The sequence below is a fragment of the Tiliqua scincoides genome, chromosome 1 (assembly GCF_035046505.1).
Source record: "Tiliqua scincoides isolate rTilSci1 chromosome 1, rTilSci1.hap2, whole genome shotgun sequence".
NCBI lineage: Eukaryota > Metazoa > Chordata > Lepidosauria > Squamata > Scincidae > Tiliqua > Tiliqua scincoides.
The window spans coordinates 196,840,102-196,866,312 of record NC_089821.1 but is presented as its reverse complement, the minus strand read 5'-3'; positions in this window follow the sequence as shown (position 1 = coordinate 196,866,312).

Here is a 26,211-nt window from a genome sequence, read left to right as displayed (position 1 = left end):
GCCTTTGCACTACAACTCTAGGTTCTCTTTAATGAACATTCAGAGCACATCTCTCTGATCAGAAATTTTCATTAACGTGGAGCTGCAATCCTATATCCAAAACTGAGAGCTGCTTTGAGTGCACGCCAGGGACAGAAAGCAGGGTAGAAATCTTGTAAATAAATTTTATATATAATAGGGGTGTGGTTAAAGCCATAGTGAAGAGTCAGTGCACAGTACCATAGACAGCTCAATATAGACAGTACTAGACAGCTCAATATACCTTTATACTTATATTCTTATTGCCTCATTGGCTGCTTTTTTTTCTTTTATGTTTTAGATGCTGTGGGGAGGGGCATAATGGGAGAAAACAGGAGGATTAGAATGTTACCCCTGCTATGATTTTGACTGAGTGTGAAAGACTTCTTAGGTTGCAATCCTATACACACTTATCTGGGAGTAAGTCCCATTGAACACAATGAGGTTTACTTCTGAGTAGACATAAACAGGATTGCACTATTTGTACTCCATACTGATGGTATGGAGAGCAACTAGTAAAGAAAATGGCACAGGGTTGTATCCTCAGAAAGTTATCCATGACTAAACACCATTGAAATCAAGGAGTCAAGTAAGTTGAGACTGATTTAAGCCCTATCATTGCAATGGGATTTAGGGCGCAATCCTAACCCACTTTCAGCACTGACATAAGGGCAATGCAGCTCTGAGGAAAGGGAACAAATATTCTCTTACTTTGAGGAGGCCTCCATGACTGCCACCCAACTTCAGAATGCAACATCTGCCCCATCGGCACAGCTGTGTCAGTCGGGAAAGCAGGACCTCTATGATCCTAAGAGCCCAATCCTATGTGTGTCTACTCAGAAGTAAGTCCCATTATATTCAATGGGGCTTACTCCCAGGAAAGTGTGGATAGGATTGCAGCCTAAATCTCTTAGGGCCCAGTCCTGAACAGTGTGTGCCACTTACCGCCAGTGCACACTGTCACAAATGTGCCGTAAGGCACATTTGCGGGCCCTACTGCTGGGCAACCACTTGGTGGACGTGTGGACTGCCAAGCAACAGAGAGGTAAGTGGAGGCAGGAAGGAGGCATTCCGGGGGGGGAGGCAGGGAGAGAGCAGGGAGGAGGCGGGCTGGGGGAGGCGGGACTGGTGGAGCTTTGCTCACCTGACCCAGAGGCTCCGTGTTGGGCTCGCTGCCCTACACGGAAGCTCTTGATTCCCCGCCGACCTTTCGCTCTACCCACGAGACGGGGATGAAAGTTCCCTTCTCCCAAGGAGCTGCCTGCAGCGACCCAAACCATGTAGGATACAGCGGCATCCATTTTCTGCGCCATTGCATCCCCATGCCCTGGGCAGCTCAGGATTGGGCTGTGAGGCTGCAACACCTGTCTTCACAAGGCATGTATGTTTTGATATTTTGATCCTCATTCTAAAAAACATTCCTGAGAATAATCATCATGTTGGAACAAATAAAAGATGGTAAATTTGCTGAGCCCTTTTCTGCTTATTTCCCTTTTGGGGGTACTTAGGAAATTAATGCCATAGTTTGCATGCAACCATTGAAACAGGAAAGAAAGAAAGAAAGATCTCCTTTCTAACAGCATATTTTATTCATGTTGTTCACTAACATTCCCCTGCTGGCTCACAGGACAGGATCAAATTTAGGGAGTTTGTTCAAGCCTAATTAGGAAATTAACAATTACTCAGGTTTGGTCCTCTAAAATAATGGCTTTTTGAGGGGGAGGGGGTACATGCCCTGAAATGTTAACATCACCCTGGCTGTTTATACATGCCCATATAAAACATATTTATAGAACACATTAGACTGCTGTCAGAAAGTGCAAAGCTAATACATTGTAAATCCCCCTTGGGGGGGAAAAAAACCCTCCACCGTCTGGCCTGCCTAGCAGAATCATATTGGATGTTTTCTTCTTGAGAGTCTGAGGCAGACATATGGTGCGTCCAGGCATGTTGAAGTGATGAAACACAGCCGCCTTTTCATCAGATGGAGCAGGTCAGACTCGAGTGGAGTGTGCTTCCTGCAAAAATGGGTTAAGCATATCAAAAGCTCATTTATCTTCCATCTGATCCTGTGCACAGCTGGGATCTGTATCTGTTACCACAATGCCTCTCTCATTTGGAGGCTGTGTTAAGAGTGTAACTCCTGTCACCTCCCAGACGACAACACTCTCCTGCTCAGAGGACTGGCGGTGAAGAAGCACCATTGTCAATGTCTTTGTATGCTGACAAAGAGATCTGACAACTAGTCTCATCTGGACGAAGGGCTTTTTTCCTGCCATTTCTTTCAGTGATGAAGGTCTTTTTCTCCATTTCACTTCAGTTTTATCCCCAAACAAACTCATCTGTCTCCTTTCATTCCACTGACTCTGTAAGGATAACATGCCATTCTCATCAATGGCTGGCTTAATAACACCTTGTACACACAACCAAGGCACAGATATTTGAAGACAAGAGAGTTATTTACAGCCCAATCCCATCAAGGGCCTACCACACAAAAGCCACTCCACCATTTGTGGATGCTGGAGGCACTGGTGGAAATGACCAGTGGCTCTGAGTGCATGCCAGGTTCCCATAGACTCTCTACTAGTCCAAGCAAGGAGGGGGCAAACTGAGCAGTGGGCGCTTTGGGGTGGGGAGGGGGATGGCAGGGGGCAGGGAGTAGACTGGAGGGGGTGGATCTCAGCAGCAAAGGCACACACGCTAGATCCTATACCCAAATTTTCAACTTGAACTGTCCCCTCCTATCCTTTCAGACTTACACCAGCAAAATAGCTGGCAAGAGTCGAATGAGATAATGATGTCACAGTCCTAGGAGCTCCCTGGTCTTAAAATAAACAGGACCATTTGGGGACACAACAGAGAGTTTTTCTAGCCCTTGGCTTCCGCTAACCAACTGCACTGACAACTCCTTCAGAGTCCCACACGAATCAAGGCACACATCTCATGAGTGATCAAGCAGCACCTAATATCACCATTGTGTGGTACAATCAGAAATGTCCATCTCCACAAGGGATGGGAAATAGAACCCCATCAAGAATCATCTCCAGACAAATGGAGATGGTCCAGATGGTCCAGTACATCTCAAAGTAGATACTATGGAATTCTATGGACAAAGCCACTATGAATGCCAAATTTGACTGAGATGTAACAAGAGCCAATTGCAAAAAAAGTTCTTGCATGCATGTTTGGTTGCCCAGTGTGCACATGTTATGTATATCTTTGAGCATATCTGAAAGATTTGCTCATCCCTCCAAAGATTTATGATGTCTATCCTGTTAGTACTCATTCACTTTTTACCATCACAAACGTGCAAAACACAAAGGCCCAAGTGCTAACCAACTTTCCAATGCTGGCATAGCAGTGCCAATGGAATGTGTGCCGCATCCTGCAGTTGGGTGGCACTCACGGAGGCCTCCTCAAATAAGGGAATGTTTGTTGCTTTACCTTGGAGCTGCGTTGCCCTTATGTCGGTGCTGGAAAGCGGGTTAGAATTGCACCCAAAGCCATGCACATAAATCATTGTTATTTTACACAGATAGGAATCTCGCTTACTTTGCCATAGGAAAATTTTGTTATTGTGTTTTTAATTTTTTGAGTAAGACATACACCAAGTTTTAGAAAAATCAAAATCTTCTCATAAATCTATAATTCGAGTTATTGAAGAAAAATAAATAAATACCCCAGTTTTGTGAAAAATGCAAATCATTCCCTAGATACATATTCAGTGGACTTGAATCCTTCCATTAAACAGTGACAAAAATAAATTCAAAGGGCAATAATCTTTCCAAATGCTGGGTCATATCTCCTAGCAAATTTCACTGAAGCTGAAAGTCCGCTCCACTGGGCAGGTAAAATCTACTGAGGAATAACATTCTCAGATGCAGGCCTCATTGTTCATCATAAAATTGTTGTTGTTTTTTTTAATCTGAGACTTTGGATGTTTGCAAAAAAATTATCTTGAACCTCCCCAATGGATCTTAGGAGAGAGGTTTACCTGTTAAAGCAAAATCTCACTGTTGAAAAGAGACATCAGAAGTCTTGCAGTATAACAGCTCACAGACAAAACACTCCCATTTTTAATCCCTCTTTTCATACCTTTCTTTTCATACCTAAACACAATCCAGCTTCAATCTCTCCCTCCACATGTGCGGAGGGGGCAATTTCGCCAGGAGCCCAGGGGAGGGAAAGGGTTTCCTGTGCCCAAATCATTTGATGAGGAAAAGAGGCAGATTCAACACAAAGTCACAATGCAGGGAGGTAGAAGGGAGGGGAATGTTGAACCATTTAAAAGACACACACACCCCTACTCACCCACACACAGGGCAGGGGATGGAGCAGAGTCTACTTCATACCAGTTTGAATCGACCCTGAGAGTAATTACCAAGTGTGACAAGTAAGAATATAGGAAAAATTTACATAAACTGTTCACAACATTTAACTTGAGTGCTTCTGAATACCCCTGTGGTTATGAACCCTTATGGACCTCTCACAATCTTTGATTGCACAGTGGATACAGAATTGTGTTTAGATACAGGAGATCCACATTCAGATCTTACCTTAAATATACCACCTACACGTTTCCCTCTCTAGTCATGCAGGGTAAACTCCTGTACGGTCATGAGACTCTAGATCAGGGGTGTCCAAAGTTTTTGGCTGGAGAGCCACATCATCTCTCTGACACTGTGTTGGGGGCCGGGGGGAAAAAATTAATTTACATTTAAAGTTTGAATAAATTTGCATAAGTTTACATAAATGAATATATTAAAGATGAACTTATATGAATGAATGAAGGTCTTGCAATAGCTCATGGCCTATAAAAGGCCTTGCACAAAGCAAGGCTGGCCTTTCCTTTGCTGCCTCTGCTGCATCACAGACATGAAACAGCAAGCAGCGGAGGCAGCCCTCAACCCACATCTCACACGAGAGGTCAAACAGTTGCCCTCACGCTGAGAGCAGTTGCGTCGGGCCAGTGCGGGCTCCAACAAATCTCCAGAGTGCCAGAGGCTCATTGGAGACTGGGGGCTCCCTGAGGGCTGTATTGAGAAGCCTCGAGGGCCGCATGTGGCCCCAGGGCTGGGGTTTGGGCACCCCTGCTCTAGATGACTGAGCAAGTTACTGTAACCCAGAGGCAGCAGAGGGTGATCCAACACCTATGTATCCTCTGCCTCTCACCCATTCCCCACCCATAACAGGAAAGGCAGCCAACTTGTATCCTAACTCCTTACTTTCTCCTTCTTTGCAGTCCCTTTAAATAAAACAATTAGTGCAGGACGCACTAGGCCTATTCCTGTACTTAGTGCTTTGTTTAATGGGATCAGAAGGAGAAACGTAAGGGGATAGGAAGCTCACTGCCTTCTGATTTGCTGTGAGAAGTGGATCAGGGTGGCTCCATCTGCAGCAGGGAGGTGGCAGTAGACTGGGGATGGAAAACACCCTAACTCTTTTTGCTGCTCCTCAGCTCTCCTCTAAATGCAAGCTGCTACAGCTGCCTGATTCTTGCTGTAGACACATAAGATTGTCATTAGGTAAAGTATGGATATGTTGTAAACTGTCCAAAGTCCTTGGAATGCGTTGGGTGAAATATAAATACACGACAGCTAAACTGAATGTACTTATTATCTGTTGGGAATATTCTTGGCAGTGCTGAAATATAAATGTGACCTTCTTCAGCAATGCCTATGAAAATGTTCACCCCTGTTTGCATTATTGCTCTTGCTCCCTCTCGCAACTGATTTTGTTTACCCCAGTTACATCATATGCAGCCAGATCTGATTAGCTAAATGATAACATGCTGTCATCCCATCAATACATGATCCCTACATTTGGGATAACCCATGTGGATAATCTAGGATGAAGACAAAAGCAATGCCATGTAAAAGAAATAGCATCAGTGCAGAGGTATCTAGGGGGAGGCAACAGGAATAGACAACACAGGAAAAATGCTGTCAGTTCTCAAGGATTTTTCTGGAAATAGATATACACATTTAGGGTGCAATCCTGCCCTTTACTTGGGCCGATGCAAGTCCCTTGCGCTGGCCTGAAAGCGTTGCAAAAGTGCCATAAGGAACTTTTGTGCTGCTTTCCAGGGAGATAGGCTAGTGCATGGACATGTGCCGGCCTTCCTGCACTGATGCGGGCCCCCAGGGATGGGTTAGAGGGTGTGGGGAGGGCGGGGAGGAGGTGGGAAGGAGGCATTTTGGGGCAGAGGGAGGGCGGGCAGCAGGCGTTTCTGGGGCGGGCAGGTGAGGAGCAGGAATCGGGGCCAGGATCTGGCCGTTATGCTGGATCTTGACCCTGTTCCCAGGCGGCCCAGGGCAGTCCCGGGCTGCTCGGATCTGTGCCACCTCATCAGGTGGTGCAGATCCTAGAGCCATTGGGGCTACTGCAGTGCAACATGGGGTAAGGGGAATGGCTTCCCCTTGCCTTGGGTTGCACTGCTTTTGGCCCCAAACTTGCGCTAGATGCAGCGCAGGCCCGCTGGCCTGCCTGCTTCCAGTGCAAGTTAGGATTGCACCCTTAGAAATACACATCCCAAAAACTGAAATGGGAAAATATGTGATGCAGCATTAAAATGTATACTATAATGACAAATATTTGCCTAACATCTTCAAGAATTTCAGTTCTCCAGAGTCTGCCACCCAACCTTAAACTGAGCTTCTGTCTACAAACAAAATGAGCTCTGAATCCTGTGTCTTCATAGTGGCCACCAGAACAATGTTGTAAAATGAAATTGTCAACTAATCAGCACAGACATGAATATGGAAATATAATGCAAATACATATAACTACAGGAAAATTGGATATCACTGAAACAGCATTCTGTTCCATCCATTGATACAAGAAAATTAATGCACCAACAAGTGCAACATTAATAAAGTACTCAAACATATTAATTTAGAAGGCTGGAAGGAACAGTTATGTAAGAAAAATATTGATATGAATGCATACGCAGTCACTGGAATCAACTATAAACAAGTTGAAAAACTGGGAAGGATAACTTTCAAAATCCCAAATCTCAGATTTAGAAAGCAGAGCAGTTTGCATTTAACAGCTGCTAAGACAGGTGGCTTGATAGAATAGCTAGACCACTAGCAATTAATAATGAGATATGAAAGAGAGTAAGGAGGAGAATTCTAACAAAGGTGCTATGCAAATTCATAGTGACCCATTGTATGCTAAAAATATGCTATTGTCAAAAAGAAAAATTTAAAAAGTGTGCCATCATGAAAGACGGAATTCTGTGAAATATGCTTTAGTTTAGGGGATGCCAGAAAGAAGCAGTTTACATTAACAGGCCAGTATAGCCTAACCCTAAATATGTCTACTCAGAAGTAGTGTTCTATTGTGTTCAATAGGGAGTATTCCCAGGAAAGTGGGTATAGCAGTGGTTTCTTTATATTTCTGTACTCTTTCTTTATTTCTTTACTTTATATTTCTTTACTTTTAAATATTTCCGCAGGGCTCCGCGAGGCTTGGAATCTTGAAACAGAGCAATTGCAATGCACCTCTTGCAAACAGGAAGTGTTTTGCAATCGTTCCGTTTCAAGATTCCAAGGCTCAGGGAGCCCTGCGGAGGGCTGCACTGGGCTCCCCGCACCTCCTGCAGCTTCCAGCAGCTTTCACCAAGTACAAGTAAGTGAAAACATCCCCCTTAAACTCCCATAGGGACACGATCCTGGGGATCACTTCCCTGCCCTTGCCCCTCCCCCACAAACACTTATTAAGGGAGTCTTTCCCTAACATCTCTTTCCCTTCTTTCCCTAACATCCCTAAACTTTCTCAAAGTTTGAGAACCACTAGTGTATAGGATTGCAGCCCTGATAACATACACTAACACCACAGTTCTCTGCATATTCTCAGAAAGTTCAGCTGGTCAAGTGGACGTCTGCTCACTCAACTATGGATCCAGTCCAGTTATAATGAACAACTACTACAGCCCAATCCTATTGGGCCTTGTGCTGCTGGAACACTTGTTTTGGCAGAGCAGGGTCTTTTATGGTTGTCACAAATGGCAACATGCCATTTTGTACAGCTGAGCTACCACTGCAAGCAGCATGTGGCTGCAGCTGCATGCCAGAGTTCTCACAATGACCACCACCACCACCCCACCAGCACCAGAAAGTCAGTGCAGGAAGCAGGAGGGAGGTGAGGGATGGGCAGGACAGGATGTGGAAGGGATGGGGCAGAACCTGGGAAAGGAAGGGGCAAATTGAAGCCGAGAAGGGACAGTATCAGTGACAGCAGTGCCAACAATATCCAATCCTCCTTCCTAGCCTTGATCTGCCTTCCCGGGGGCACTTGGACTTGCGCCAACAATCACTGGTGCAAGTCCAAGTAGACCCATTTGGGCAGTGGAGACTTTCCCCTGGGCAACGGAATAAATGTTTCTTTACCCAGAAGACACTTTTGGGAGTCCCCCACTGCAGGATGCAGCATGCACTCTGGTAAAGTGGCTGCATCAGTGGTGGGGTGGAGGTAGTGGTGTGGGGATTTAGGTAGGATTAGGCTGCCTGCGTTGTAGGTTTTTGCATCTGCAGCTACATCATTTGAGTCGGAAACATGGGGAACTCTTGTCTACCTGGTATGTCAAATCACAACTGAGTATAGGGGGAAAAACAGAACATGAATGCCAAAAACCTAGCTTTGGAAATAAATCAGGTCTAAAATTCAGGACATTTCATTTCGCATTCCTCTCAATATCAGCTGCAAGAATAATTCCAACTAGCCTGAAGCAAAACTCGGAAGAATACATGTGCCATCATTTCTAATAATTATACCATAGAAGAAGCTGTCATTCTCTAGACTTGCCTTGTAATAAGGACATTCATGAACACCCCTAACTAAAAAGAGGCTTGTGAGCATGCTCATGCCAATTGTGTAAGCACAGGAACTACCCAAAAGAAAAGAAAAAACAATATGGATAACAACAGCAATAACAGTGACATGTTTGTATTTCTGCAGGTGCCTCTTTTGAGCTAGAAGAAAGATAAATGTGGTCATTACTAGCCTGACCAGAAACCCTCCTCTTACCATTGACTTCCCACAAAACACATAAAATGGCTACACTGCAGATTCTGGCAGTGCTGTTGATGGAGCCAATCATGTTTATTACGCATTCTACAGGAGGACTGGTCATGTTCCATGCTGACTCAGAAGTGATTCATGTGAGGTATCACATCTTGGAGAGCCCGTGGTGCATGCCCCTCATTTGTCTGCAGTAAGGTTGGAGGGGACACGAAGAAGAGCCTTTTTCAGTGGTAGCTTCCTCCTTATGGAACACGCTCCCTCAAGAGGTCTGCTGTGTTCCTTCTCTTCTTTCATTAAGAGCCTAATCCTATCATCAGCCAGCCTGCATAATGCAGTACAGGCTGCAATCCTATTCACAATTTTCTGGGAGTAAGCCCCATTGACTATAATGGGACTTACTTCTGAGGAGATATGCATAGGAACGTGCTTACAGCATCCACTGCACCTGCAGATTAACTGGAGACCAGGCTAGTGGGAGAGGTATTTTTTTTTACTTACGTTCTCTGCTGCTCCCCCAATGGGCCTAATCAGATCTACGCCAGCTGTTTTGCTGGTGTAAATCCGTTAGGCCAAAGGGAGTATGTTGGACCTAAGCCTGGGGCTCCAGATTCCATGGATGCCACTGCTATAGAGATTTGCCTCAAACGGCACCCACCCAACCTGATTGTCACCCTGATCCAACCCTGCTCCAATGGCTGGTCTGCAGCATGCTGCTGCCACCATGGGGCTTACTAGCACTTTTGTCAGCGAGCCACGGAATGGCTAGCATATCTCACAATTGGGCAATTGGGCTATTACGCACTTTGTAAGATTGTTTCTGTTTTCCTGGGCCTTTCCCCAGTTGTGTTTATATTTGAATGATTTTCTGTTTCATCAGATGCAAGGAAGGGCACCAACACTTCTGGTGAGCCACTATGAGATACATGAAGCTGGATTAGATGTGCCTATGGCCTAGTCTAGCGGGGCCCTTTTTATATTTTTAGGTTATGTTTTGTGGTTTCTTTTATTTACCTCTTGTAATATTATTATACTGTTTATTACTTACTGTAATTTTACTTGTTTATTTCAGGTCTATTAAATATTGTTTTTGGTTGTTGGCCACCTTCAGTCTCGAAAGACTATGGGTATAAGCCTACAGCACCCGGTATTCCTGGGCAGTCTCCCATCCAAGTACTAACCAGGCGGGACTCTGCTTAGCTTCCAAAATGCTTTTGCATTTTGAATGGATTTGTTCTCTGCCTCAAGTTTTCAGAATTGGGGAAGATCAGGGTGACCAGACGTCCTCTTTTTTAGCCTCGTGTCCTGGAAAAGAACTTAAATGTTCTTCTTTGCCCTGGGAGTGGGTTCCTGCAGGCAGTGCATAGCCTTCTTGTATTTAATAAATTATATGTAATCTAGTTTTAAATTTAGTAATAAGTAATATAGTGTTTAAATTAATCACATGAAATCAATACAGTATATGAGTGTTTTTTAGCTTTTCTTTTGTCATATCCTTCATTTTTCTTGGATATCCTACATTTTGGGGTGCCTTGTCCTCTTTTGCCCTTTTGACAAGTGGTCACCCTGGGTGAGATAAATGTTTCTAAATGAATAAATATGAAATTAGTTACATTGGGAAATAGTCATACATTTTCATAAGTACTTGAGTGGGAATATCTTTTCCTATTTCAGAAATTTATTTTAATGCTGACTTTGAGTTCCTTTTCTTTTAAGAGAAATCTTCTTGAGTGAACTGACTCATTGTGGTACAGTAGTCTTTCGGAAATCTTAGATTCCCAAGAAGGTAAAAGGAGTGCATTGTAACTGCTCATCTACAAAGGAAACATTTGCTCCATGCGTACACATACAGTAGTATTGTTAGTGAGAGGGGAACTCCACCCTGAATAGGATATGCAAAGTCTGAACCCAAGACCTGTGAATGGTCTGTATTTTTCTTCAACTGCAGTTGTCACTTCAAACTCTTTGCTTAACTTTCCTTCTAGACAGGAAAAAGAAATTGAAAAAGGGTTTTGAATAAAGGTCAACCTGTGGCAGCTTTTCTCATGCACACCAGATCCAGGACAATAACCAAGTAAATCACAGACCTGAAACATGTATGGCAAGAGGGTGGTGGAAATCACATATTTTCTTCTAAAGGAAAAGAATAATATCTTATTTTCTGTTTTAACCAGAAATCACTTTAGCAATTTAAGCAGTGTGACTGACTCATACAATTTTAGAGCACAAATTATAGCCTGGAAATTTAGTGCTAACTATCAATTATTTAGTTCTTACAACTCAGAAAATGAAACAGTTCATGTCCTCCAACTAAAAATAACCAGGCAAAATCAAATTGCTATTTTATGAAAGTACGCAACACTATCTCACAGGCAAAAGCAGAAACAGTGTTGACGAAAGGCACAAGTCAATGGGGAATTTCTCCTGTGCAAGGCCCTACAAATGAATGGGAGTGACACCAGAATGAGGCATCAATGAATTTTGTCTGAAAAGGCGTGTGAAATCTGATTTATTTTTGCAGGTTTATTATTTCATTCTGTTCCAAAGGTTCACGGCAGGTCACATCATTTTTAAAAAATAAGCAGAAACATCTTCAAATGAGACCTTTACTGCAGAACAACACAAACTCCAGCCAACAAACTAGATACTGCAATGTGTTGTCAGGATTCTTCTCGACCAACTTGGGTCTAGCATAGTCAAATGAACTTTGTCTATTATCTTCTTCCCAGAAATTGTAGCACCATTCACCTGGATACAATACAGGTGGGGTCTCGGTATCTGGGATCCATTCTTGGATTTCCCCCCTCATGGATACTAAAATCATGGATAGCCAGATCTGCAATTTTCCCTTAATAATCCCTCAAGTCCTCCAAAGGGAACTGGAGCTGTGCTCTGGAGGCTTTCTGAGGCTTCAAGAAGCCAAGTGCTTCTGCCCACAGCCTCTGAGAGCTTCAGAACGTCCATTTCAGGTCGACAAACATGATTTCCTGTTTCTCTCAGGATATCCTCCTTTGGCATATCATATGTGTAATCCATTTGGAAGCATTACAGCTATATACGTGCTTAAATGTAGGCAGGTTGGTTTAAAAAAAAATGGGCATGATCCAGCCAAAATGATATAATTCTAAGTCTCGCTGATAGATTTATAATTCTTCTAATTAATATACCGGGACTTAAAAGCACTTAGCTTTGGTTGAATCATGCCCTTAACTGGAAACAGGGCAAAAATTAAACCCTGTAATTTATTTAACGGCAGAGTTGTTTCTAATTTTAAATGATTTGATGTTTGATCACACATTCAGTAGTGCGCTAATCCCTCCACTAAATAGTCTCTTACTTAAAAAAAACACACACATTCTTCAGCATCATGGTTAAAGAAAGATGTGCTTGTAGTAAAAAAGATGCAGAATTCTTTTTGTATTGATAGCTACTGCCCTGGAATGTGGTAAAACACTAAAGTGTCCCCATATGGTGAAGGTGTGTGGCATATTTTTATTAAGTTCTGTAACAAGTTCCAGACAACAGAGCATATACAACACATCAGAGTGGCAGATAAAATGTGGCTACAAAACCTCTGATATATTTTGAAGGCACCGCTTTGCTAGGATACAGTCCGAGCCAAGTCAGAGGAAATCTGAGCCTTTTTACCCATCCCTGCTGATTTTATTATTAACTATTCCCCCCATGCCATTTTTTTTCTTCTCTACATGAATAGTATTTACATTCAGCCTATATCTTCAGTCATGTTGCTACCTCAAGCACACCCACCACTGAGTGCCCTCGTCCAGATAATAACATTTGATCTGTAATACTGTTTAAGGATAAAGAGTTTTTTTTTATCACCCCTTTCTGGGAATGAAATGAATACTCTGTTGAGCAAATCTTGGAAAAGCAACCTGTGTACACACACACACAAGTAGATACTATAACAAGTAAGTTATAGTATCTAATGAACGTTAAAACTCCAAATCCTTGAATGAATGGTAATAGTCTAATAGTCTAATGAATGGTAATAGTCTAAAGCAGTAGTTCCCAAACTGTGGGTCGGAACCCACTGGTGGGTTGCGACCTGATTTTTGATGTGTCCCATGGCAGCCAAGCAGAGCTTCCAATGAGAACAAAGGTGATAGAAGGATCAGATAACTGTATCAAAGCTTTTCAAAAATCGAATAGCTGCTAACTGCCCTGCAAACAGCTTCTGCAGTTTACAAGCATTTGTAAGTATGGTGATAAATGTTGGAGCATCTTTTTTATGGTTATCATTACATGTAAATAAATAAAAAGATTATTTCTTTCTAGATTTTTTAAAGTCTCGTAAACCTAGGTGGGTCCCGATAGAGCAGCCATTTTCAACCACTGTGCCGTGGCACACTGGTGTGCCGCGAGTGGTCCATAGGTGTGCCGTGGGAATTTGGGGGGAAGGTCATTTATTAGTAGGGCCAATGGGGATGTGAGCCCCCCACTGGCAGCATGGTGTGCCTTGACAACAGTCAAAAACCTGATGGTGTGCCTTGACAATTTTAGTGCCTTGATAATTTTAGTGCCTTGTCAGTGTGCCACAAGATGAAAAAGGTTGAAAATTGCTGCTTTAGACTGGTGAGCTGCAAGTGGTCCACAGGTGTGCCACGGGAATTTGGGGGGAAGGTCATTTATTAGTAGGACCAATGGGGATGTGAGCCCCCCACTGGCAGCATGGTGTGCCTTGTCAATTGTAAAAAAAAACCTGATGGTGTGCCTTGACAATTTTAGTGGCCTTGTCAGTGTGCCATGAGCTGAAAAAGATTGAAAATCACTGTGATAGAGTGTCATTTTAAAAAGTTGGTCCTAGTGCTAAAAAGTTTGGGAACTACTGGTCTAAAGTGCAAAAGTAGCCTCAAGTATCACAATGTGTTGGAAACTGAAGTTACACTCAGTTAAAGTCAGGTGACTTTTTGGTTCCTTTTAAAAGGATCATGTGAATCATCATCCAATACATGAAATATTTTGATGCTTATTTTATTGCAGTGTCCACTCACGACTGGCCCCTTTGATCATCTCAGTACAGCCATGATTCACTGTTCATAAGGTTAAGAGCATGGTGTGCTGGCCTGACTCTGCCTCTTTCAAACAGCCTGCCAAATAGAAGATCCCTCTCAGGGGGTACAATAAATGTACGCTCCCTTCTGGGAATGCACTTATGTAACTGCATGCAGGCTTTGATCTATAGCTTCCACTTTTGCACATTCCAACACCTGGTCCAGGCAGGGATCTGAACTAGAAATGATAATCAAGGCAGCTGCATATGATCAGTGCTGAGAAGCAGCTGGTGGTGGGTTATCCTCATATTTTACTCCTGCCCAGAGTGTAGACTTTAGAAAACAGGATAAATCATATTTCGGGGGGGGGGGGAGAGGTTCTTTAGAGACCATGGATCACATTTTTCAAAATAGATGAAAAATAGCATCCACATACACTTCATAGGCTCACTATCGATGATTAATAAAAGAACACATGCCATCTAACTTCTCAGCATGGATTCCCCAATCTTTTTTTCCATGACTCCCATCAAGTATGTATATGTTTCTTTAGACCAGCAGTTCTCAAACTCTCCAGGAGTTTGAGAACTACTGGCAAGTGCTTGTGGGGGCAGGGATTGGGAGGGGCGATGTACCACAGCGGTGTCGCAGTGATCGCAGTGCCGCTGGTGCTCAGAGGCTTGACTCCCTACCTGGGGGGGGGGGATCTGCAAACCTTGGAGAGGGTTCAGTAAACTGGAAGTCACTCTGACCTGCAGATTGGAGCAATAAGTTGCTTGGGGAGATGCACAGAGGGTCTGCAGGCCTCCCAGACCCTCTCCAAGGCTTGCAGACCCCCCCCCAGGTAGGGAAGCCTCTGGCTGCCCATGGTGCTGCAATCTCTGCGGCACCACCAGGGCACCCATTCCTGCACCACTCCCCTTAAGAGGTGTGGCCTTTTTAAAAGTTCTAAACTTTGAGTTTTAAATTTTGAGCACCAATGCTGTAGACCAGCCATGTGCAACTAGTGTGCTGTGAGTGGTCCACAGGTGTGCCACAGGAATTTGGGGCAAGATCATTTATTAGTAGGGCCAATGGAGATGTGATTCCCCCCACTGGCAGCATGGTGTGCCTTGACAGCTGTCAAAAACCTGATGGTGTGCCTTGACAATTTTAGTGCCTTGATAATTTTAGTGCCTTGTCAGTGTGCCACAAGATGAAAAAGGTTGAAAATTGCTGCTTTAGACTATTACTATTGGTTTAAACTTAAAGGATTTGAATAGACATTGTCCACTTTTCGTCCGTCTCATCTCATTCTTCTATCACTATTTTGTGTTGTTTTATCCAAGATTGTGGCAGATGAAGATAAGACTGCAGTTCACTGGTAGAGCACCTGCATTTTATCTAGAAGGTGCCACGTTCAGGCCCTGGCATATTTTTGTAGGGCTAGTAACAACGTCTGTCTGAAAACCTGGAACATCTCTGCCAGGTAGTGTAGACAACCTTCACTCAGGTGGACCAATAACCTGACCTCTCATTTGACAGCTTCTTATGTTTCTACTATTATGTGTTCTTATGATACAAAGCTCTATCTATGTACTAACTGCCTTTCTGTGCTTCTATTTTTAAAATTTCAATTTAACATTTCTTAGCTTTCTTAAAATAAAAATTCTATTTGTCTCTAATGCATTTAGGAGCAGAGAAAAAAGTCAGTAACTATCCAGACAAAAATCTACCCATATACTAATCTCTAGGTAGCACCCATTTAAGCCAGCCTTTTTCAACCAGCAGTGGTGATACTTGAGGTGGTGTCTGTGATACGTGCAGGTCTTCCAGACACCTGCTGCCAATGGCGGTCCTGGTAGTTTTCGCACCAGGAGCTACCGCCTTTTTGCCACCCCTAACCTAGAAGTAATTTCAGTTATGTCATTGTCACCTCAATTACTTCTGTGCTGCCGCCTCCTCCATTCCCCCTTTGAAAAAAGGGGGAGAGGGGAGACAGCCCAGGCTCTGATGGAACCTTCCGCACTGCTGCTGGTGGCACGAAAGGCTCCTTCAGAACTTGAAGAGGCATGCGCCTCCTCTGAAATCGGAAGAGACGTACACCTCTCCTGGTCAATTTCCCGGCCAGTCTAAGGGCCACCCTCTTCTGCTCCCCTTTCTGTAAAGGAGAGGAGAGGAGGTTGGCCCTCAGTCATGGTCAAAAACCACACCTAGAGTGGCTGTAGGAGCGCAGCCACTCTTAAGTGTGGTTCCCCACTGATCTGAGGGCTGTCCTGCACCCCTTTAAAGAAAGGAGAGAGGAGAAGAGGGCGGCCTTCAGATCGGCGCAGAACCACACCAACAGTGGCTGCGAGAGCACAGTGTTTGTTGCATTGCGTCTCCCTTCCCATCTTCAGCAACATGACAAACAGTGGTAAGAGGCTCTGCTTGGCAGGCAGAGCTCCAGCGCGTGCTTTGTGCACACTCAAAAAAGTCCTTGAGTGCTCAAAAAAGCTTCTTGCTAGTGTTTGTTGCATTATGTATCACCTCCCAACCTGGAAGTAACAGCGATGACGTCATTGCCAGTCACTTCCGCTGGTACTTCCAATTGGTGGACCATGCAAAGTGGTACAGCGGGGGACAAACATTGAGAAACTCTGGTTTAAGTGGTTAAAACAAATATTAAGAACATTGAGCTTGTGTAGCGACCATAGGAACCCTGCCTAGCAACAGTGCTTTGTAAGCTGAAATCCAGCAGCTTGTCTGCAAGTAGGTTTTGCCCAGAAGCAAGCCCCACTGAATTCGATGGAACTTTGATCCCAATCCTGAGCTTGGTGCGCCGGCTTACAGCTGGCATGCACTATCGCAAATATGCCATAAGGCACATTTGCAAGGGTTAGCACCAGCTGAGTGCCGGAGCTGGCCCAGCATGAGCCGCACTGGGCCAGCACCGGTGGGAGGCCAGCAGTCCACCGCTCAGCAGTCACCTGGACTGCGGGGCAGCAGAGAGGTGAGTAGGGGTCGGGGGAGATGGGGAGGAGGCATTCTGGGAGAGGGTGGGAGGGAGGCATGGTGAGGGATGGAGTGGGGCGGGAGGAGGGTTTGGACCGGTGGAGTTCAGCTCCACCAGATCCTGAGCCCCATGTCAGGCTGTGCGGCCTGACATGGGACTCTCTGATTCTGCGGAGGTTCAAGAGCTGCTGCAGAATCGAGTAGCCCCATTGCGGGGCTACTTCCCTTACCCGGGGGAAAGGAACATAGATCTGTAATTACACAGGAAATGCTGAGACTTCTCTCCCAACTGAATGCTTTAACAATGCACTATAATCGAGAAATATTACATTATATACAATCTTGTCATTTTCTACATTGAGTGATTTATAACTTGTGCGTGTGAACAATCGTTTGCACGATAGAAAAAACATGCAGTATCACAATTATCCATGTTGTTTGGATTTTTATTTAGTAAAAACTAGAAATAAAGATGTATAATAAATGCTGAGGTTTTGAGGCCAAAGCATATTGATAATCTATAATTGCAGTTGTAGGTTGCTAATATTTATGTATGCAAAAGATTTACATCCTGCCTTCCCACCAGGGCACTCAAGGCAGCTTACAATAAAACAATTATAAGCAATAGAACATCAATACAAAATAAAACAATACAAAAACCAATAATATTGTAGCATGTCAAATTAACAGGCACAATCTAAGAAATACAAATACAAACAGCCGAAAGAAAAAGATTTCAAAATAGCAACAAAATCAGGAAGAAAAAGCAAAGTGGAAGTTTTAAGTATAAGTTGTGTTTGTGGCATTATTCCAAGACACAGTTCCAATCAATAAAATCCATGGTTCATTTTGTCTCAGAGTCACCAATTCATTTTTTCTTCCCCATGCTAAGACCAGTAGGAGTGAGAAATAGATGTCTGACTTTTATTGGCCAGTTAAACCACATATTACAGCTTTTTATGGTGAAAGGGCTGGATTTTAAAACAGATAATAAATCTAGCACTGAGAAGCTCATCTGTCAGACAAGCAACTGAGGGCCCGATCCTGAGCTGCCAGGCACCCAAAGGACCAGCGGTACCAAAATGGTGACTGTTGCATCCTAAGGGCTTCAGGCAGCCGCCAGTTGCTCCTCAGGGGAAGGGGAAATTTGTCCCTTTCCCCCAGGGGAAGGCCCAAGCAGTAGTGTAGCTAATGATCATGTAACCCGGTGCCAAGCTCAAAATGATGCCCCGGAAGTGATGTCACAACCGGAAGCAACATCATGCCCAGGCTTCTTAAAAGGTGCAAATTGGGGGAAAACCTGCCTCCTCAGAACAATTAGTCTCATAGGTCAGTTTTGAGTTAAGAAAATCCACTTTTTGTTTCAAAAAGCCATTGTGTTTTCATTTTCTAGTTAATTGGCCATAGCTTTTGATAGAATACAGATATTCCAATGCAGTTTGTTTCATTGCATTCTGCATTAAATTACCTTTCCAGTGATATATAACATGATGGTATTATTCATATATAACAAGATTTTCACAATTTTGGTCACTAATGTGAAGTTCAGCTTGTTGCCCCCCTAAAGCTTGATGCCCGGTGTGACTGCTACCCCCTGCACCTCTTTAGCTACGCCACTGGACCCAAGCCCCGCAATGGTGCTACTCAAGTCTAAGTGGCCCCGTGTTAGGCTGACACAGGGTTCTGGATCCAGCGAAGCAAAGCCAGTGGCCCCTTCTCTCCGGGTGCTGCAGACATGCTTTACAGCATGTTTGTGACACCCAGCACCTGTGCTGGAGCTCAGCACTGGTACTGCTACTGTTTAGGATTGGGCCCTTAATTCTCCATCAGATCTGTGTCACTAGATGAGCCTTGATGCTCATTAAATAGCAGAACACATTCTACATTCTGGAAATGTCATTCTAGAAACGTCACCTTTTCATTGTCAGATTAATAACACTTAAACAAAGAGAATATATACTTTTTTTGGAACAAAGCTATGACACCCCAGCCTGCTCAAATTTAAGGCATGCTTGCTCATTCAAATGTGTCATCTCGTTTACACATCCAGTCACCTGAAACCCTTTGCAGAATTCTAAATGTTATCCTGTAGACACAGCCAAAGCAAGTGATCAGTAGGAAGCCAAACAGCTTCTTGGAACATTTCTCTCACACTGTCTTTTGTATACGGATTGATATGCATGAGAAATATTCAGTGCTGGGGTGTGATGCAGATTTTTAACTTGCAAATTAGAACAAAGAAGATCAAAAGGAGGCACAGGGCCAAAAAGAAGCAATAATGAGTTAATTGCTCAGGTGTTGTACTGAAGGTCTTGTATTTGTAAATATAAAATCATTTTCTTATTAATTGCTTGAGTAGAATTATAGCCACCATCACTGATACAAATAAATAATAGCAAGTGTCTGACCATGCATAAGAATGTAAGAAGAGCCCTGCTGGATCAAGCCAAAGGCCCACCTAGTCCAGCTTCCTGTATCTCACAGTGGTCCTGTGAGACATGCATTTTCTTCTAGAACAGAAAACACACATGCAACGGTAGATGAATATCCACTAGTCTTTCCACCAGCACTTCCATTATTCTGGCTGCCATGGAGTGCCTTTTGCGACAGCCGTCTCCCAAAACAGGCAATGACCCAGTACAGGAGAGGGCTGTCATTCTTACAACAGTCTCTTCTTTGCCTCTGATTTCTTTCTGCACTTTTAAGATCATCCTTAGAGTTTTGCATGGGGCATTATGACATGATCATGATGATGTCCTCAGTACTAAATTACTTCTCAAGCTTAGCCTTTCCACTCATACCAGTTCTGTGACGGAATTTATCCTGCTTGCATTTCATACAGATTACTGAATTCTATACTGGCTTTATCATACAGAGCACCAACACTCCCAATAAATCCTTCTAGTTAGAAGTAGAAATACAATTAGTTTACTTTTGCTAGCCTGGCCATTTACTCAAGTACAACATCTCCTGAGCTTTTCCAGGTTTGCTAGTCTGTCCATTGCCTTGGAAACCTGGAGGTGGAGGTGTCTTCTCCATTACTATGGAAACAAATCAGTATAAATATCATTGCATTTTATTTTTAGACTAGATGGTACAAAGGGCAAAACATACTCTTGATTTGATGCAACCTGAAATATCAGGGAGCTTTCTTCATTATTTTAATTAACACAATTTATGGGCAACACTGACTGTCTCTTCCTTTGTGTTACTGAAGGGGATCAAGAAGCAATTGTCACTTCTTGTTGTGTATTAGCTAAATTTTCTGAATTGTCATTTAGACTTTCAATGAGTCGCTTTATTTTTAAGACAATGAGCATAAGGATTGACATGGACATTAATTTGTCTTTTATAGAACATATAAGTCTGGATGGGCCATTATCTACCACTTACAATCTGTCATACTCATAGTTTGATCCCAAACATTTGGAATTACAATAGCTGCTTGCATAGCAAATTTGCTTTATGAACAAAAATTAAAAGTGCACAATCTGTTTAATTTTGCAATAGAATGCTGAAAAGAGATCCAAGATATTCTATAAATAAGTAAGAGATGAGATAGCATGGAGGTGGATAGGAACATGATTTGTGATGCCAACAGCACAATCCAGTGTATTTGTGACTTTTTAACTGAGTTCTTGTTGTGTTTTGTAAAGTGCCTTAGGATCTTCAGATAAAGAACGGTTTAGAAATTAAAAAATGAATAAATACACCCTATCCATTCCTTCTTTATTTGGAAGTAAATCTTATTTTCTCCAATGGAAGTAAACTTCTGAGTAAATATATGCTTAGAATTATGCTACATGCCTTGCTGGGCCAGCACATAAGAGCAGCCCTGCTTGGCTTCCAACCTGCTCGCCTGGCGGTAAGGCTTGCAAATGTGCCTTACAGCCCATTTGTGATAATGCGCACTGGCAGTAAGCCAGTGCATTGAGCCCAGGATTGGGCTCTGAGAGAGGGAGAAAAACTTCCATCTCCTCACACCTTTTACAAATCGTGGGCCCTGGTCCTACTGGGGTCTTGCACTACTGGAACTAATGTTCTGGCAGCACAAGTTCCTTTACGGAGGTACAAAAGCAGGGCCACTGTCGCGTGCTGCTGGGCAGTGACTTTGGGAGCCTCCACAGGCACCAGACAGTTGGCAGAAGGGGTTGGGAGGGGGAGGTTCGGGAGTGTTCTGTGATGGGAAAGAAGGGGGGCAGGAGGAAGACCTGGCATGGAGTCCCTCAAGTCTGCACCAATAAAATAACCAGAGCAGACTTGAGAACCCCATTGAGGACCCCGAGACCTCCAGCTGCTGCTTTGGCGCCACAGTACCCAGCGACACTGCCTCCTTTTGGATTGGGCTGTAAAATAGCTCAACTCAAATGTGGTGAGCACTTTAGTTTTGCTATTCAATACGGACATACTTTTCTTACATTTTTAGATCACATGTTAGTCACAAAGATGTTGAGAGAAACCAATTATGATAAGCAAAAAAAAAGGAGGGGAAGCCCTTGGTCTATGTTTATGCATGAGAAAAACATTCAGGTTATAATCAGGTCCTAGGAGAGGGGGGTAAAGGGGGTAATTTGTACCTGGGCCCAGGGTCAAATGGGGGTCCCAGGAGCCAAAGGAGGGGGCCCAGAAAGTTCCCGGGATCTTACATTTTCCTATCGACTCAGACTTGTTGCCCGCATGGGATGCTGGCAACACTACCACAACTGGGGATGCTGGGGACACTACTGATACCACATGGGTTGGTAGACCTGGGCTCCAAAGACTTTTCCAGCTGTCTCTACCCTACCCCCACCCTGCCCCTATTCTGCTTGCACATCACCACCCTCCCCTGCTCTGTTTCACCCTCCTCCTTTGTAAAGGGGCCCAAAAGAAACTTTGTACCCCCTGATAAAATTCCTCTCAGAGGCCCTGGTTATAATTATGAACTATCGCAAGTTGTGGAACTTTGAGTCATGCAGCTTTACTGCAGATACATGAAACCACCATAAAATATTACAGTTTCATTCAATTCCAGATAAATCATATCTAAACTTTAATAAGGTTGTTACAAAAAAAAATTCAATTCTTCAGGATAATCTGTTTCTGTCGGGACAGTTTTGGAACATTATGCATAGGCTTGACAGAATTATCAATAAATGTTAGGAAATTCCAGTTGCTACTGAATGAGCTTTTTTTAAAAAAAAAATACAATGATACTGTTTAAACCAAATAAATAGTGGAGATAGGTGAAGTTTATCGAGGAAAAAGATATCTGTTTTTCAGAACATCATTTGGTATCAACAGAGTCCCAGTTCAATGATCTCTAGAGAAGCATGCAAGGAATAAGTATAAATCCTGAGACATTATTTAATGCATTTTATTCCTTCCTAATTCAGAAGAAGCAGTGAATGCAATTTATTATATAACTATTCCATCATTCAAGCACACTATTTAAATTCAGAATAAGAAGCAGCTCCATGTAGTGTAATATATAATTAATGTGTTTATATTCTATAGCTTGCTGTGAAACAAAAAGCTTGTTGTGGCAGACAAGAAGATCATGGAACGTTGGCTTTACTTACATTCTATTTACTGGAATGAATAGAATGTTAAGTTCAATTTGTCCACTTGATTGGTTGATGGATTTCATATCTGAGAACACTACATTGATAGGTCTGATAATTCTCCAGTTAAAATGAGCGTTCTGGGGGATAAAAAGGAAAGAAGAAGAAAGAAAAGAAGCTAACATAATAACATTAACACTTGTGCCATTTAAAAATGTATGCTGTTTCATGCTTTCCCCAACAGTCCTACCCAAATTACTATTATTAAGGGGATTCAATTAATTCTTTTTCTGTGGAGGACACAATTACTTGAATCTTAATGTACCAGTCTGCTCATGGTAGATCCTTCTGTGAATAGAAGGAGAGCAGTGCATGAGGAAAGAGCCCTTGCATGAATTACCATCAGCAGAGGGGTAAGTTCGGATCTATTCAATAATTTTAATAAATTAAAAATAATAAAATTAATAAAAAGCCTATCCTTTAGAATTGCTTCTGTCTGCGCAAGGGAGAAGGGTGACTCCATCAAGCCCTCACCTGTGGGGACTGTTCAGGAGGGCAAAGCTCACACCATACTGTAACTTGCAGCCCAATCTTATCCTGGGCTGGCCCATGGCATGCAGCAGCACTGGTGTAGGCTCTATTGCATGTTCTGGTCTGACAGAGACGCCTGCGTTGGCTCGGTCATGTTGTGAGAATGGATGATGGGCGTATCCCAAAGGATCTCCTCTATGGAGAACTCGTGCAAGGAAAGCGCCCTACAGGTAGACCACAGCTGCGATACAAGGACATCTGCAAGAGGGATCTGAAGGCCTTAGGAATGGACCTCAACAAGTGGGAAACCCTGTCCTCTGAGCGGCCCGCTTGGAGGCAGGCTGTGCAGCATGGCCTTTCCCAGTTTGAAGAGACACTTGGCCAACAGTCTGAGGCTAAGAGGCAAAGAAGGAAGGCCCATAGCCAGGGAGACAGACCAGGGACAGACTGCACTTGCTCCCAGTGTGGAAGGGATTGTCACTCCCAAATTGGCCTTTTCAGCCACACTAGACGCTGTGCCAAAACCACCTTTCAGAGCGCGATACCATAGTCTTTCGAGACTGAAGGTTGCCAATACCAGGTCTGACTGGGGACCAGGCAGTGCCAGAGAAATAAGATTTTTACTTATCTACTCTGACACACCATGAACCCCAATTGGACCTAGTTGGATCTGCTCCTGCTCTTGGGCTGACTTAAATCCAAGTGAGCCCAAGGAGGCATGTCAAGGCCAGGCCAGGCCAGGAGCACAGGATATTGACAGTGTCAATTGATATTGATACTATACTGCCAGACTACCTAGCTGCTCACCTGATTGGTTTCTCTGCACCAGCTCTTGGACCTAAGTCTTCGGAGGAGAAACAATACCCAGAAAAAAAAAACTAGCAGTACCAATTGCATATTACCTTTCAAGAATTTTATTAAAAAAATGTATATCCCACTTTTCGAGTATCTCAAAGTGAGCTACAAATGGCACTAAAACAAAAAAGAATACAGCAGTACAATAAAAACAGACTGGCAATAAAACACAACAGCAGCCAAAATAAATTTTAAAAAGTTATCAAAGTTGTCCTTAAAAGGTAAGTCTTCAGATGTTGCTTAAATACAGCAAGCAAGAGGGCCAGACAAATCTCACAAGGAAGAGAGTTTCATAGTTGTGGGTCATCACTGAAAAGATATTGCTATTATTTCTGTGCATGTTACTGCAAATCTGGATTTAGACAAACTGTCTAACAACCCAGTCCTATCCCCAGTGGTGCAGCAGCACCAAAAGGCTATATGCCGGGGCTGCCAGAGGTCTCCTCAGAGGAATAGGACTTTTTTCCCCTTCCCCTAGGGAAAGCCCCAAGCCCCACAATGGGACTTCTCAAGTCTCCTCAGTGTTGGGGTTTGCAGCCTGACTCAGAGGATAGGATACTGCAGACAGGACTGTGAAAAGTGCTGTAGAACTTATAAATAATAATTATGATGATCTTCTATATGAGCAATTAGTGTCCCTTTCCATAGTTTGGTCTGATTAACTTCTATTACTGGACCAGCATCCATATTCACCAACTTGCTATGAAATAATTACAAGAACATATAAGGCCCTTTTGCTATGTTCTCCCAAGCTTCATGAATACTTTGGAACATATTATCGTACCTTTAGACCAGGGTCTCCAAACCCCAGCCCAGGGGCCAGATGCGGCAAGTGGAGAGCCTCTATCTGGCCCGCAGCCAGTCTCTGATCCCCTGAGCCTCTGGCTCAGCTGACCAAACACAACCAGAGTTGTGCTTGTGGGATAGGGGAATGGGAAATAAAGTGTGTGTGCTTTATTTCTTGGGCTGTCTTAGTGCTTGGAGAAGTCCTGGACATTTGAGCCCATTCATTTATTCATTCATCTAAGTTCCATCTCCAGTGTATTTAAATTTTATATTTATTTTTTTCCCCGGCCCTTGACACCATGCCAGGTATTTGATGTGGCCCTTCAGCAGAAAAGTTTGGAGACCCCTGCTTTAGACTAAAGGTGATGGTTTCATCTCATCCACAAATTCAATCACTTAAAAAATCATCAGCATGGGAAATGAATGTCTATGTTTAACTAATTCCATTCACTAAGTGATTTGTCTCAGAGAACTTTTCAGCAAGACAAAGAGTCTCTTAATCCTAGGGAAGCTTACTGCACTGAATGAAAGCCAAGCTTCTGCTTGCCTTATTGATTCCTTCTTATGGAGCTTTTGATTCATGAGCAATGTGTTGCCACTATATACATTTCTACAGGTGTGATACCAGTTAATTCATCAACCGACCTTTTGATGGATATTGACATAATTGATCATAGAGCCTATATAATAAAAATTAAATGGACTGCAACTACAAAACTGTCAGGGAATGAAGATTCTCACATACTTTTGGGATTAGACCTAAATTCCAGAAGCTTGTAGCAATCCTATTCTGAAGCTCTGAGGATCAATACTTTTAAAATACAGCTTTCAGGTAAATCCCATTCACTATGTCAGATTAAATCACAACCTGAATGGCAGCGAGCAGAATATCTATTACAAGTCCTTCTATCTTTACAGTGACAATGCACACATAATTCATTTTCCTCCATTCTGAATATTTTTTTTCAGAATGAACTAATATAGTGTTCATTTACAGCCCAATCCTATCCATTCCTTCCCACCTGCCAATGCAGGGTGACAGCTGCATCCTATGGGGTGCAGTTGCGGAGGTCTCTTCTGGGTAAGAGAATAATCTAGCGAAATAGCTGATGCAGTTCCGCATCAACCTGTGCCACTGGATTGGGTCCAAGAAGGCAGATAGGGTATTGGCGGTGCTTTAAACAAAGTTCCTCAGAAAATATCAAGTTTTAGAAAACATTCTCCCCAAAAGAAGAAAGCAAATATACTAATAGTAATAATAATGGTCATGATCTTTTCTTGGTTTTGATCAGTCAGGTTTTGTTGTTTTCCAGGAATCCCAATCAAATCAATAAGCTTGTAACTTGCTAAAACAAATTGTCATTCTCCTATCTGATTTTCTCTGAAGAATAAAGAGCACAGAAAAGTCCACATGCATACAGTACTCAGGGATTGTGGATATGTGCCCTGCATGGACTTGTTATCAT